This window comes from Rhinolophus ferrumequinum, chromosome 12 (assembly GCF_004115265.2).
Source record: "Rhinolophus ferrumequinum isolate MPI-CBG mRhiFer1 chromosome 12, mRhiFer1_v1.p, whole genome shotgun sequence".
NCBI lineage: Eukaryota > Metazoa > Chordata > Mammalia > Chiroptera > Rhinolophidae > Rhinolophus > Rhinolophus ferrumequinum.
Window position 1 is genome coordinate 30,370,750 of NC_046295.1, and position 16,082 is coordinate 30,386,831.

At 38.7% G+C, this 16,082-nt stretch overlaps 1 protein-coding gene across 7 annotated transcripts in view; it reads right to left on the minus strand.

Annotated features, from left to right (window-relative positions):
- KDM4C (lysine demethylase 4C) overlaps positions 1–12,670 on the minus strand; it is a 347,582-nt gene extending 334,912 nt beyond the window's left edge. For 2 of the 7 annotated variants that reach the window (XM_033123283.1, XM_033123284.1), the window contains exon 1: positions 12,179–12,670. The gene's annotated coding sequence lies outside the window, so the exon portion shown is untranslated. Of the gene's footprint in view, positions 1–11,967; positions 11,989–12,178 lie in introns of those variants that run through there. The other 5 variants (XR_004424679.1, XM_033123278.1, XM_033123280.1 and 2 more) reach the window with 5 other exon arrangements.
- Positions 12,671–16,082: the final 3,412 nt, after the last annotated feature.

Here is a 16,082-nt window from a genome sequence, read left to right on the forward strand (position 1 = left end):
ATTTGGAAATCTCATATGCATAAAATTGGGAACTTGGAAGGGAATTTTCTCTATAAAAGATGGCCTCCCTTTTGCCTTGGTGGAGAACAATTTAGGTTGCTACCTGAATCTGTGTCTCCCGGGCTACAGTTACTTTTGCTCAAATAAATAAATGTATTTTATTCTTTATTACCATCTAAAATTAATTTTGGTTTACAAAATGAAACCAAGAATTTTTTTTAAATTTTGATGCTGAAGCCATTCTGTAATAACAAACAAACATTCCTACTTTTTAATTTTGACAAATCCATATTTTTGTATATTAAATGTATCAAAAGCAAGACACACTTGCATGAACATCCTAACATAGGGCTTTAAACTGCTTTTAATTGTATTTTGTGATTGGGTTATATATTTGTACTCAAGCACTTAAAATGGAAATAATTTGCTTAGGTCTCCTCCTCTTAGTCTTACTCTGCTACACAACCAATATAATGTAACTATAAATACCTATATGTTTACAGATTAAATGAACAGTCAAGTGTGGCTCCTTTGGTAAAATAACTATTAAATAATCATCAACTATAACAACAACAATGCCTTTAACATTAAAAGGTAATTTGTATAGAAAACATTTGCACACTAGAATAAAAATCTTTTCTAGCTGTGTGAACTACGCATTCTACCAATACCCTTTGGTCTGGGAGGAAATCTTGACATCAAGAAAGTTTACAAACAGCAGTAATTCTAAATCAAGCTGTTTATCTAGAAAGTTGTTTGTAGTGTTTTATAAAAGCAATTTCTCAAATGGTGATACAGGAAAATGTCATATCACATCTTACAATTCAGTTTGTCAAAGATACAGAGAAGACAGACATAACTCTGTAAGTATAAATGCAGACAGTGTTAAATACTCTTTTGAAAGAAAATAAAAAATAAATTAGAAAGTGATTTAATAGAAAAGTACCTGATAGACTATGATTACTAGACAAAGAAAGAAAAACATGTTGACATTGTTTATTTTTAAGACTAGAAAATACTAATGAAAATTGGCCAATATTTTCTTTACTAGTAGACTCTCTTTCCAAACTCATTATTTTTAACTTGAAGCCAAAAGTAATCTGTAATTCGCATATCAATCAAACATCTAAGCAAGGAACAAAAATGCCTTAAAAGTTATGAAGAATGTAAAAATCATTTTTAAAACATACAAACTTAACGTTGTATTTGATTATGAGATTCATGACCCTTATGAAAAGGGCTAAAAAGAGAAATTCTGAACAGTTTTCAATAAACATTAGCTTTCAAAAAACTTAATTCTCTATTACTTCCAATTTTTAGGCAAATTACAAAATTACACAAAAAATTGGATTCCAAGAGGACCAAAAAAATATGCAATCAATGCCAACTAATATTTCAACATGAATAGAAAAAAGGATTGTACTTTTATGACTATAAATATACAAACCTGATTCGCTTTCTAATTTCCTATTATTATGCAGTAGAGTTGGTAAGGACACACAAAACAGCCAAAGAAAGCAATTTCAATAGTGTCCAAAACTTGAATTTCACGTGACTGTGAGTTCCAACTAAAAGCTTGCTGGGCTTGGACTGCCTCCCTCCAGAGGCCTGGGAAGGAAGAAATGCTTCCTGGTATCAGCAAAGGCTACCCAATACTCACAGGTCCCGGATGCCCTGGACCCATGGTACCTGCTTCTTGGCTATCACCGCCCTGCATCACCTATCACGTAGCCCCCGGGGGCCCGCGGACCTCTGCTGCAGGTAGGCTGGTAGGCCCGCATCCCCATCAACTGCCCAACTGGGCCACCTGCGCACCTGTGGGTTCCCTGGTGCCAGGGGTGGAACCGCATGACCATCAGCTCTCCAGGAAGATAACATCTGAGATTACCTATTTAGGCCTATCAGAAAAACTGACGGGAAGCCACGTAAATCACCCATTCTTAGTTTCAAATATAAAAAACAAGGCCCAAAATTTTAAATATTTTGAAAGCATTTAAATGCAATTTAGTATTTTAACTTTGAAATTATTCCTAAAAGTTCACAATCACATATACAGTATCAGCTAAATCAAACAAAAAGTTTGAAAAACATCAGACACAACAATCTGATGGTCCTTGCTTGTTTCATTACTAACGAATGCAAGGAATACCATTTTAAAGAAATATAACAATTTGTACATTTTGGGTAATTACCTGTTCAAAAGACCATGCTTGAGGGAAAAGGATTTGCTATATTTTCATCCTATGTGCAATATTTGGCCCAGTACCTAGCACAGGTATTTGCTGATCACATCTCTCGATCTTGATAACACAGGGGCTTTCTTGACATACAAATGCATCTAAAAGTATTTTCAATGTCTACTAGATGAGTTTAATTTTCCTCAAAATCTCAAGTATTTAACCAAATTATAATAAACACAAACACAATCATGATACAAGCACAAAGGAAAATCATAATCTGTTGCCCAGTGCTTCTCATTGATTATAAGAGATGGTTTCAGTAAACAGAAGACCAAACCCTCACTAATGTTCACAAAAATAAACTCTATCTCGGCCATGTTTTGTTTGGTTCATAATTTTTCTCTGTTGTCAATACAAATGTCTCCATTTACCAGGTCTTTCTCCATTTGCCTGGTCTTTTGGGTAGAGGCCCAGGTCACCTCTGCAAACTTCAACAGTATACTGAGAGCTATCCTCATGGACAACTCTTTGAATACCAACATCTTATTAAAATGAACATGTGAGAAAAAATAATAAACCTTGCATTTGCTTGGTTCTTTCCTCTATTTTACATACAATACTTCATTTTCATTCTTAAAAGTTTTCTGAGATTAGCAGACTGTGATTATTTCCATTTGAAAGATGATGAAACTAAGGCTCAGAAATGGAAATGACTTTCTGAAAGTCAGACAGCAAGCAGGTGCAATAAACTCACTGCACACTTAGTATCTGCCAAACCCAGGCCCCAAATATAACTGACCTCTTTGCAAGGCTCTCCAACTACCACAGAAAAAATAAAACAAGTCCCACTGAATTCAGAAGAAATCTGCAGCACCAAACCCAGATGGTTTCACAGAACCATACTCAATTTTTAAGAAACAAATCCAGTGTTATTTAAGCTGTTCTGAGCACAAGAAAAAAAATAGCAAGCTTTAAAATCCTTTAAGACGCCCGCCTAATTTGGGTAACAAAATTTGACAATTGGCCCAAGAAAACTGCAAAACAATTACATTTAAGAGCATTGATGAAAATTTCTTTTAAAAATGAGCAAGCAAAATCCAAAAGCACATTAAAATAATAAACCATAACCAAAAGATCATTCCAGGAATACAAGAAGTTTTCGATATTAGTACAAGTCTTACATAATTTTTGGTGTACGTGTGAATGCGTGTGTACATGGGTAAGTATATAAACTACATACACATATAAATGTATATCTGAACATACACTATTCTCTAGCTCTACTCACTAAGAGGGTATGGAAGCAACACCCCCAATATCAACAAGCACCTAGATCTTGGCTTCTAAATATTTGTGTTAGTTCCAAATATTTAGATGAGCCTGAATATTTCACTGTACCTAAAAGGGAGTGCTCAAAGAATGATGGGACATGTCAAAAGGACACAAAATTCAATTTAAAGAGTTCCCATAGGTCAAACCTATCACAATTTAAGCATCAATATAAATAATATTAACAGATTACAACTCTGAATAAAAGAGGAAACCATAAATCCAAATTGATAAAAAATAAATGAATAAAAGCTTGATAAGGAACAAGATATTTTACATAGATTTTTCCAAAACAAACAGTACTTTTAGAGCAAACAAATACAAAAGGCTCTATCTTAATCAAGCAATGAAAGTGAATATTACCAGTAATAGAACAAAATGAAATTGTGTGTCAACTGATAAGATGTAATTAAAAGAATACAGCATCACCTGTGATATTCCTGTCAAAGATGCCTCAAGAATTTAACCACGAGGGAACATTACTATAACAAATGCTGAAATGTAAAGGGTCTAAGGATTAGATAACAGTAATACATCATTGTTAACTTCTTGATTTTGATGGATATAATGTGGTTATGTAGGAAACTGTCTTTGTAGGAGATACACACCAAAGTATTGAGGAGTAATGGGGCATGAAGGCAAATTGTTTAAGGAAATAAAAATTCTTTGTACTATAATGCAACTTTTCTAAAAGTCTGAGATTGTCCCAAAGTAAAAAAAGAAAATTATTTTAAAAATAAATACAAAGGAATAAATTTACGAAATGTGAAAGATTCACATAAAGATATACTTAAAATGTCCATCATAAGGACTTAAGATTTAAATTAAATCATATACCATATTTTTGGGCAAGAAAACTCAACATCTTAAAGATATTTCTCTGTAAGTTTATTCCCAATAAAAGTATCAGTGAAAGAATGTTCTGATGAGCCGAGGTGAATACTCCTGAGCGTCACAGAAGCCCAGCAGGTAAAAAAAACCCTGTTCAGATTACTCCTCAATGCTACCCAACTCCATCTGTGAGGACCTGTCACCGAACGATGTATGATCCTTCATGTGCTTTTCCATGGGCCATTCTAGAAAGAGCCCTGAAGAGCCGACACGTGTGCTCTGAATCCGCGTTCTGGTTCTTCCCGTGAGTTTGATTAGGGGGCGACAGTGAGGACATCAGTGGTCCGAGGCCTGACATACCCTGGATCAAGTTCAGATTTGTGAACCTGCAATGCTGAAAATGAGAACAGGGCTATGAAGTCCCCTAAAAGTGCTGTCACTCACACACACACCAACACACATCCCCCAAAAGGTCCTATTTGTCCAGCCAACTGTCCTTATTTAACATTTCTCTCTAATTTAAAGTTTTCTCATTCCTTCCTACCGTGTTTCCCGGAAAATAAGACCTAACGGGTAAATAAGCCCTAGCATGATTTTTAAGAATGACATCCCCTGAACATAAGCCCTAATGCATTTCTTGGAGCAAAAATTAATATAAGACCCAGTCTTATTTTCAGGGAAACACGGTAATAAATAGTAAATCAATATTTAGAATACCTATTTTGTGTAGCTATCAAATTTATTTTCAAATATTTAATTTAATCTACAAAGGCTTGAGTGTTAAAAGACTAAACAATTTCAAACATATGTTTGGGAAAATTTCCTGATGATTATGCATTTAAACTATCACTGTATGTTTCCTTCAATTTTGTCTGTCTTACTATAACTAGGTATTTCCCAAATTTAACAGAAAGAAGACATTACCTGTATACTTCCTAATTCACCCCAAAACTCTCTCCATTCCTTCAACTCATGACAGACAGCCGGGTTTTAATATGGGTTATTAGAACTTTCCAAATTATCGAGCTATGGATCACCATAAGTGAACATTCATTATCAACGTGCTTGAGCGGGGTAAGGAGAAACAGAATCTTATTTCAAAAAAAAAAAAAAAAAAAAGATGAAAAACAATGCTTGGTAAGCTTTAGTAACTTAGACAGGAAAAGAAAAAGATTCAAGCTAGGAGCAAAAATAGGGTCACCATGCAGTACAAGATTACACAACAGGAACGTAGAAAGTATGTTCCACTTGGCTGGGCAGGGGTCTCTAAAACACAGCTACTGAAACCTGGGTCCTATCCACCATTTTAATAACGGTGTTCTTTTTCCTATTTGCGAGTATGTTATTGTATAGGAAATTTGGTTTTTCAACTGAGCCTTTATGATTATAAATGTAATGATGTTCATTCTCAAAAAAATTTTTCAATGAAGGAAAATAAAAATTACCAGTAATCCCACCACCAAGTTAACATTCCAATGTTTTTTTTAAACACATACACATTTATAAACATGTTTAAACACAACTGGGATCATACAATATATACAATTCTGTATACTGTTTTGTCACTAAACATAGAAGGTTTGGAATTATCTATTTTTAAATATTCTTCCACGTTGTGAATATCAATCATAGCAGAGTGTTCAGTTAAAATAGCCCTTGTGCTAGACACTAGGTTATTTCTAATATTTAGTTTGCAAAACAGATAAAAGATCAATGTTTCATGGTGGGACCAAACAGCACCAAGCCTTGTGGTAAGTGAACAAATGAGAACCACAGCTCTAGGGATCAGCTCTAGGGATCCACTGAACATGACACCCTTACCCGGCCATTCATACATTCACAAATACTTACTGACTTGCCTTGATCCTCTTGTTTTCATTTTTGGAATTGGGTTTGTAACAAACTGAGAAAACAAAACTGATGACAGGCCATCCTTAAAATTCAGTGACTGACCACATACCTGTAATGACCTCAGCCAAGTAAGGTAGAAGAGTACCAGCTATTAGTGGCCCAGAGAAACCTGGAGGATAAGACCTGAGGGAGAGTCGGGTTTAGATTTTTCTCAACCTGACCTTAACCAACCCTCCTTTGAGATTAGGCCCAAACTTCTAAGTAGAACTAACTTACAGCATGAAAAGCAAGTCATTTCTTTTCATGGGAAATGGGTAGGGAGAAGGGGGGTGGTATTTAAAGCTATACTTGTATTCTCCATCAGAAAAGACTGAGAAAGAGCAATTGGGTTTCAAAGAACGGGGGAGGGGCTAATGGAAATGAAGGATTTTCCTTGTATTGCTTTAGGGACCTGCTGTTCACACTGCAGTGTGCAGTCCTACCTAATTTAGTGGGTTGTATCAATATTTTTATATGTGATATAGAACAAAATAGAAACTATCAGTGTACAGCACAGCTGGCAAAGTTTTGTTTTGTTAAATTTTTGTTTCAGTTTTATATATGTATGTGTGTTGGGTCAGGGTGGGTAAAATATATTTTCTACTGTGTGCCTGTTTTAATTTCCTTAAGTTTTTCACATACGTAAAAGTCATTAATTTGTACAACAAATGTTTTTTCAGCAACTATAGTGTAGTACTGATAAGAATGGTGTGCTAGTGCGATAAAAGTGAATAAAAATACTTGATCCCTGCCCTTGTAGAATTCTTACAGCTTAGAAATAACAAATAATCACATAAATATAAGATTATAAACTGCTAAGTGTTGTGGAAGGAAAATTTTAGGGAATTAAGATAGATTATTATTAGTGAAGCTGATTTAGATTGGGGAAGAGAAAGAGGTGACAGGTCAGGATTCTTTAAGGAAATACATTCAGGCAGAGACCAGAAAGATGTATGGAAAGGAAGAAAGTGGGAGGAAAAGTCTGCCTCAGCAAACAGCACTTTCAGCAAGGGCCTGGGCAGTGTGAGGAAAAGAAAAGCCAGTGGGCAGAAAGGAAAAGTAGACCATCCAGAAAATGCTTAAGGGGAGCTTGGGGCAGGAGATAATGCAGGAATTTTAAATATCCTCAGGGCAATGAGAATGATCCGATTTGCATTTTAAAAGCTCAATGAGTGGAGCAAAGACGGGAAGGAGGCGGAGCAGACGCTGAGATTGCTGCCAGGAGGAGAGACCAGAGGACTGATCTGATACATATTTAGGAAGCAGAAGTAACACAAATAGGTGAAGGTTTGGGTGTGAGGGCTAAGGAACCATGAAGTGTCTGGGATAACTCTTGAATGAGCAATGAAATGGGATGAAATCCATGAGAAACCCCAGAGAAGTAAAGCTGAGAAAAAAAATGGAGTTCAACTTGCTATGTTTAAAATATAGAAATGCCAAATTAATAACTGGAACTGAATGGAAGTATAAAAAATAAAATAAAAAGGGAAGTTATCACCAAAAGGGTTTTGATGACACATTGTTCTGCTCCCGAAATATTTGCCCACAGTAAAGTATAACACAAATCCAGAAGAATCTAGAATAAATTTTAAAGATTCTATGGAGCAGCAGCTTATAAACACCATAATAGCTGAAGCCACTGTGTATCTGTAAATATAGACAGCAACAGTATAACTAACCATTCAGACTCAAATAATCCTCTTTTATGAATTCTAGAGACCACTTGCCTACTGTGTTCACTGCTGTCTGCTCCACAACTAACATGAAGAAATGTACCCACTTCTAGGCAGGATAAACCACCCAGCAAAAAGAAGATAAATAGTGCAAATAACAAGCAACAGTGCAAGGAAGTCTGTAGTACTTACTATGAGACATACAAATGTATTAATAAGGATGTTTCTGAGGGAAAAAATGGAAATGAGTTACTTAGCACATACTTAGTTCTCATACGCTAACAGTATCAGATGCCAGATTCTGTTCCTTAAGAATCAGCGTAATTTCAGTATCAGAAATCTCATCCCTAGGCAACCAATAGTAAGCATCCTCACCATTCTCTAGAAGTCCCTAGAAATGAGAAAGAATCAAAATGTAATAAAAGCTTGACGTTGAAGCTATAGTAAAATCTCATCTAGGTTATTAAAACAAAATAAAACAGGTTAGAAAGAAATTTACAAAAATGGCTATTAGTGATGATTTTTGTTTTTCCTCTAAATTCTCCTGTTTCCAGATTTTCCTACAAACATGGGTTTTTATTTTTTTCCCTGTTCATGAAGGGATGGATATTAACAGGATACAACTCAGACAACGCAGACACACCTGAAAGAGACAAATTGCCCTTAATTTCATCACCCAGAACTAACCACTTTCAATATTTTGTGTGGACCTTTTTCTGTGTATATATGGGGGTGTAGAGCAAAGGGTGATACACAATGAATGGTGTAATTGTTTAAGACTATGAAGGAGATTACAGAATGTTTCTATGGCAAGTGTACAGGATTGAGGAAAGACGAACTTGAAGAAGTGACAACTGAGCTGAGCTACCTGAAGGATAAGGTGAAATTAACCAGACGAAGAGCAGGTAGGGGCAGTGGTCCAGGCAGAGGAAACAAGGACGTGAGCAGGGTACCAAACCCAACACAGCCGGGACACTGGGGGGAAAGATGAGTTTGTTGGAAAGGAGGAGACCTGAATGGACTTACCGAGTGAGCTGAGAGTTACCGTGTTTCCCCGAAAATAAGCCCCAGTTAAGATCTCAGCCAGACAGACACATTTAGGAATGTCTCTCATTGCTTAAGTGGGCCTAATCCTTCCCCCTGCAAGGGTGAACATGGATTATCACCATTTTCTCCCAAAAGGCAGGGAGGGTAAGGGCAAAGGGGACTCTTTGGGGGAGTTCGGGAAAGTAAAAAGACAATTATCCAATATTTTAAATTTATACTAAAATATAAAAGGCTCCACAAACCCTTCTAGATTGGTAGGAATAAAGATGATACAGGGACTTTATGGCACAACTCCCAAGAGATTCCTATTAGAAATGGGAGTGAGGCGAAGATATTCACATTTAATAAAAGGAAACGAATTTAAAAAGATTGAAAGACCTACATTAGACACTGAGTTTAATGACAGTATGAAATATACCTGTTTTATCACCGTATTTCTAATATATAATAAATAAATATCAAGGGAATAATCATTAACTGTGCTAACAGAAAGGGATGATCTTAATGAAACCCAGACAAGAAAAAAACAGCTCTAACTGCAACACAAAGCCCCCCACAGAGAATTCTGGCCTCTGGAGAAATGGACTTGGTAGTGGGGCAGGCAGGAAAAGGTCAGCAGGCCCCTTAAAGGCCTAGAGACAGTGTCCCTCAAGGCTAATTGCCCCCTCCTTGCTTATTTATTCATTCAGGAGGAAGTGTTTAACCCAGCAATTCCACCACTAGGTATTTATCCAAGAGTAAAGAAAACATACATACATACCTACATACACACACACACACACACACACGCACACACAAAAACACACAAAACTAGTTCACAAAAGTTCGTAGCAGCATTACTCATAATAGTCAAAAAGTAGAAACAAATCAAATGCCCATCAACTGGTAGATAAATAAAATATGACATATCCATCCAATGGAATATTATTAAGCCATAAAACGCAATGAAGTACTAATGTATACAACAACATGGATGAACCTTGACAACATTATACTCCGTAAAAGAATCCAGTCACAAAAGACCAAATAATATGTGATTCCATTTATATAAAATGTCTGTAGTAAGCAAATCTACTGAGAGAGAAAGCAGATCGGTGTTTGCCTAAGCCTGGAGGGGTGGGGAGGTGGACAGCAACTGACAAAACTGCTAAGGGGAACAGGGTTTCTTTTTGAAGTGATTAAAAATGTTCTACAATTCATTGTAGTGATCGTTGCACATGAATAGTACACTTTAAATAGGTGGATTGTATGGTGTGTAAATTACATCTCAATAGAGTTGTTATTTAAAAAGAGAGGAAATTTTAAGCACCTCAGGCACCATGGTAAATCACTGAAAATACGATAAAGAAAAAAACACAGAATCTGTCCTCAAAGCTCTAACATTCTAATCCCGGAGAAAAGTCAAGAGGCATTTACAAAACAATGAGAAAAGGAAAGAAAAAAGATTCTAACCTAACCTAGCCCTGGGTGATTCGGGAGGTGGGCAGCGTGCAGAAAAAAAAACAATACACCAGATTTTTATTCTTAAATTGAAATCTAAAAATCTAGAAAGCATTGTAAAAAATTAAGTACATGTTCAGCTTATTAAAAACTTCATTTCCATAGAATGGTTAGTGGACTTTTTAAAAAGTATTTGTGCACAATGTTTAATATATATATATATATATATAATTTTTTTTAAATAAGGGTGCAGCTTACAGTGGCCCATGTGGGGATGGAACCCACAACCCTGGTATTATTACATAGCACCACACTCTAACCAACTGAGCTAACCAACCACCCCTAAAACATATAGAAAAACAACCGATTAAAGTCTGTTAATGTGAAACAAGTCTCCGATTTAAATTGCATTGTATTATCAAGTTCGTGTAATGCTGTAAAGATTGGAAAAGTTGTCAAACTTTTCATAACACCTTAAATTGGGAGAAAGAGGACATAAAAAACCGGAACCCCCATGTAATACATTCCAAAACAATCCAGGGGAATGGGAGGGGAACCATCAAGGTAGAACATGAGTAATGATCTTAAAGGAGAACCGAGTGCTGCAAAATAAAAATGGACCTTTAAGAATTAAAGCCACTAATTTTCAACCACAACTTTTCGAAATGAGAATATTAGTAACCGTTGCCATAGAAACAGTGAAGGCGAGTTTCCAGGGTTAAACATAAAAAAAAAAAATACTACAAATTCAAGTGGGTAAAATAGGGCAAAGTTTTGCAGGCAGCCTACCAGCAACTTTCACCGAGATAAAGATGGACCAACTACAACTTCTAACCTACACTTCCGAAGCAGTGTTCTATCACCTGGCGTGGTAATTTACCAAGTGCAAAAAAAAAAAAAGTTTGCCCTCCCTTCTCCGGGAAGAAGAACCAGACAAAACCCCTCCCAGGCATCACCCACAACCAAAGCCACCCCGTGCAGACGTGCACCGTGCAGCTCAGGGGTAGACTGGCTCCGAGTTCACCCGGAAAGCAACCGAATCGAGTCTTGCTGGTTTCATTGGCTGAGCTCAGAGGAAAAACCCAAACTCAAGCCCGGAGCCGCAGCCTACCTGGCTCCCTACTCCACATCCCCACCCCACGCCACGTCCCGTGCCTGGCATTCCACGCGACCCGATCCAACTCATACTTATTAAGCACCCACTGTCTACACTGCATCGTGGCGTCGGGCACTGCAGGAAGAAATGGCCTCGTGCCGGGAAAACCGAAAGGATAGCCACGGGGACCGAGGATCAATCCCGGATAGAGGCTGGCTGCCTGGGACTGGGTGTTATGGAGAGGAACCCCCACCCTCTCCCCACGGTGGTGACAGTCCCAGAGAAGACATGGCCCCGAGGGACGCAGCAGGCCCTGGATTCCCGAGTCCGCCAGAGACCTAGCTAGAAGGGGAAAGGAAAGGAGTCAGCATCTCTGGACCACCCGCGCGCTCCTCTGTGCCAAGGAGCGCGACCCCGACTCCGGCCCCCGGGAGAACCGCGAGCGCGGACCCTGATGAGGGCCGGAACGGGCTGTCATTACCTCCCGCTTCCCTCCGCTGCGACCATGGCCGGCCGCTCACTCCCCAGCGTGAGAGTCACTGCGGCCGCATGACAAGAGTCTCCGATCGGGCGTCTCGGCTCCATCGGACGCCGGCACCCCAGCTGCCCAACGCGAAGGGGGCAATGCCGGGAAGACTGCCCGGGCCCTTCCCCCAACCGTCCCCATCCCCCAGCTCCAGAAAAGCGGTTACCTGGCTCGCGGGTGAGGCGAGGACACGAACCCGAGGAGGAAAAGGAGACGGAAGACGGTGGCCTACGGCCCGGGGAGATTTGGGAAATTTGGAAGACTAGTTCCGCACTGGATGACAGCTGTTCGCCGCGCACGCGCACCCGGCCCAAGACGCCGAGCCCTCCGCAGTTCCTCACCCTCCCGTCGAGGGGATGGGAGGCAGCGGCGAAGGCGCGCGCACAGCGCCAGCTGGCTCTCCCTGCGCGAGGGCGCGCGCGCCGTCACGTGACCACTGGGACCCGGCACTCAGTGGGTCACGTGAACTTCCAAACAGCTTAAAGGTGCCTAGCACCTTCTTATTTTGGCCCTAATCGTCCGCGCTGTTCTTAACCTAGGCGCGGTAATACTCATCTTGTTCTCTGGGGACAGGCATGTCCATTTTTTCCCAGAGTGGGAAAACACTTGAGCAGAAGGAGAGAACAGGTGCACAGAACCTTGCCCGGAAGCGCTGACCGGGTTCCCGCAGGGTTGTCCCTGATGCAGTCCACGCGCCACACGTCGTCTTGGGCTCTGACGCGGGCCTATGGCGGCCTCGGGCGCGCGGTCGTCAGACTGGCGTTGCCATGGGTGGGGCCTCAGAGTGCCCAGCCGAGCCTGGCGAGGATGTCCGGGCTCGCTGCTGGGCGACAACGACAGCTGGTTACTGCCGGGCTTCTGAAGCCCCTAACCACAATGGGTGATCCCGAGTGAGCGAAGGGGTGTGGTGTCCACCTGCCAACCTTTTAACGAGTAACTCAAGCCAGAGGCCGCGTTGTTAGCCTATGGGAACGAAACTCCTGGATCCAGGCACCTACGCGGAGCACTTCCCGCCCTGCGCAGATGTGCGCTTGAGCTGGGGACACCATCGGGTGTCCCCAATAGGAATCCGGACCCGGGGGGGTTTCCCCAAAAGTAGGGGTGACAGCAGTTTGGCCTGAATTGTAGTAACAGGAAGTGCAGGTGCCTTCGGAACCCCGAGAACGTGCTTATATTAGCTTGCCACAACTTGTTGCTTCTGCGTTGTAACTCCGCCTTCCAAGGTGTCAGAAGGAACCACACAGGCTGAGCACCAGATGTTTTGCAAAACTAAACCTTTTTTTTTTTTTTTTAATTTCGGCGGAGTTCCCACCTGGGCCTCTTGTGGCGTTTCCCCTAACGTGTTTTTAGCTAAGAAAGAGTGGGCAGATCGTTCAACTAAGCACACTTGGGCTGTCGTAGTATGCTGGGTTTTCTATTACAATCCACTGATTTCGGTTTTTTAAAGTATCTCAACAGATCCACTTACCATGCCCTTGAAGTTTTTTCTCGCTGGGAGGTGCATTTTGAGGACAGATGAAATGTGGTTAAGTAAAGCTAATGAGATTATTGGACACCACATTTCTGTAACCCACATACACGTCTGACACTTGGCTAATATGTACACTCAACTGGGAATTTTCCAAATGTGTGTACTGTGAGGATCCCAACCCTCCTTACAAGTCAACTGGATATGCTGAAACAATAAACCTATAACTTAACATTTACTTAGGGCTTACTGTGAGCTTGACACTGTCTTAACTTCACATGTATTAACTAAATTAATCCTTGTACTCATTCAATTAAGTCCTTGTTACAGATATGAAAATTAAAGTACGTATAGAGATTAAGAAATATGTCAAACAGCTACTACAAACCAGGGTCCTTAGGAAGCCATATGCTGTATTAGACTAAGAAACTTCTACACCAGAATAAAAAGTCTGGAAACCTGAATTCCAGTCCCTTCACAATTTGCAGATGCATGATGTTGCACCAATAACATTTGTTGAACACAGTAAATCAAGTCTCATTTTTTTAACCTAAAAATGAAGGTGACATACCAGCTTACCTAACTTCGAGCATTTCTGAACATCAAAGAAGATAATGTGAAATGTCAAAACATTTCAAAAGCTATAAAGTACTGTAAATCTGTAAAGCACTTCACAGTTTTAGAAATTGAAATGAGCCTACCAGAAAAATCAACTGGATTCATGGCACAGAGGACAGTGTTGTGTCCCCTAATGTATCAGAATACCTCTATATTGTGAATTAACAATGAAAATTAACATTTTAGCCATACAGTTGATTATTTAGGCCCAATTTAAAGCTCCAATTGCAATATAGTATTGTATGTTAGCTACATTTTTAATAAAAATCTTTTAAAAATAAAATTGTTCTACAAAAAAAAAAAAAGAAACTTCAATTGCAATAAGGTGGAGGCCGTATAATGGCTACACAGATTTCCCTTAAAGCTTATATGTTATGTGTACTATTGTTTAGATCACCTCAGAGACAATACTTACACACTTTTTATAATATGTATACTGCAGTAAATTGATACACTCCTAAATAATATAGTCTAATTTTTAATATATTAAAGTCCATTAGGCTTGTAAATCTGAAGAATTAAATAATAGTAATACTCATTAATGTTTATAATTATTGTTATCACATATGTATGCTGGTATGCACACATATTTATACAGGTATGCTATAAACCAACCAATAACTAGATGTTTAGATGATGTTTTAAAGGATCACAGTGAATTTAATAGTGAGTACTAATAAAATTGGAAACGTTGGTGGCTGTTTTTCTCTGTGTCCTGTGTTCTAAAGTTCAGCCAATTTAGCACTCACCTGTATGATTATAATATTCTCCTAATGATCTCTCTACCTCCAATGAATTCTCTATCTGCCCCTTCCCCCTCCAGCTCATCCTTCTATACTGCAAGCCAAAATTAGCCTCCTAAAGTAAAAACCAAATCATAATTCCACCCAATTGAAACACTTCATTAATTCCCCATCATTATAAAATTTTTCAGTCTTTTCCACTAAAAGAGTCACAATGCCAAAATGAGTATGGTGGCCAGGGGTTTGGGGATAGAATTCTGAAGTGACTTAAGCTTCCTGTGTAAATTAAATACTCAGTCAATCAGTTTGGATACCATTATACCTGCATGTGTTTTAATATAAGAATACCTAAAACTACAAACTAGTTAAATCATTTAATTTTCCCATCAAAATATTTGAATATACTTAAAGCTCTGGAGAAATATATTGTATTTTCCCTAGGGCTTCTAGTTCTCTCTGGGCCATTGCCCTAAGCTTGTACATGTGTGCATTTGGGAGGGTGGGGTGCCAGGGGAAATAATAAGGTAGTTTGTTTTTCAGACCAAGGAAAATATTGGAAATTATTTATGACATCCAAATCATAAAACAATATTAAAAACTAAATATTCGTTCAGTTTAACCAATAAAAATAAAACCACAAACCTAAGCTGAAGTTACAAACTCTTGAGTATAGTTTCAATCAATCCTACTTTTTATTATTATTTATTATTGTCATTTATTATTATTTGTGCTGTTTTGTGGATAGGTGTTGGATGGTGATACAGCCATGAACAGGACAGATGTGGCTTTGCCCTCGTGGAGCACACAGGCAAGCCACAATGAGATACCAATACACACCCACAAAATAGCTAAGGATACAAAGACTGATAGAAACAAATATTGGTGATGATATGGAGAAACATGAACACCAATAGAAATACATATACATATGCACCAAAGACATATAGAAGAAGTTTTATAGCAGCATTACTTGTGAAGTCCCAAACTGGAAACAACCCAGATATCCATCAACACTAGAATAGAGATATAAATGCTGATATATTTATACAACAGAAAATTATACACTAATGAAAATAAGTGAATTACTGCTACCCAAAAAAGAATGGCTAAATATCAAAAATACCGTGTTAAGTGAAAGAAGCCAGACCCAAAAAAATACATGCTGAGTGATTCCATTTATATAACATTTAAGAATAGAACTATTCCATGGTGTTAAAAGTCAAAACATTGGTTGCCTTTGA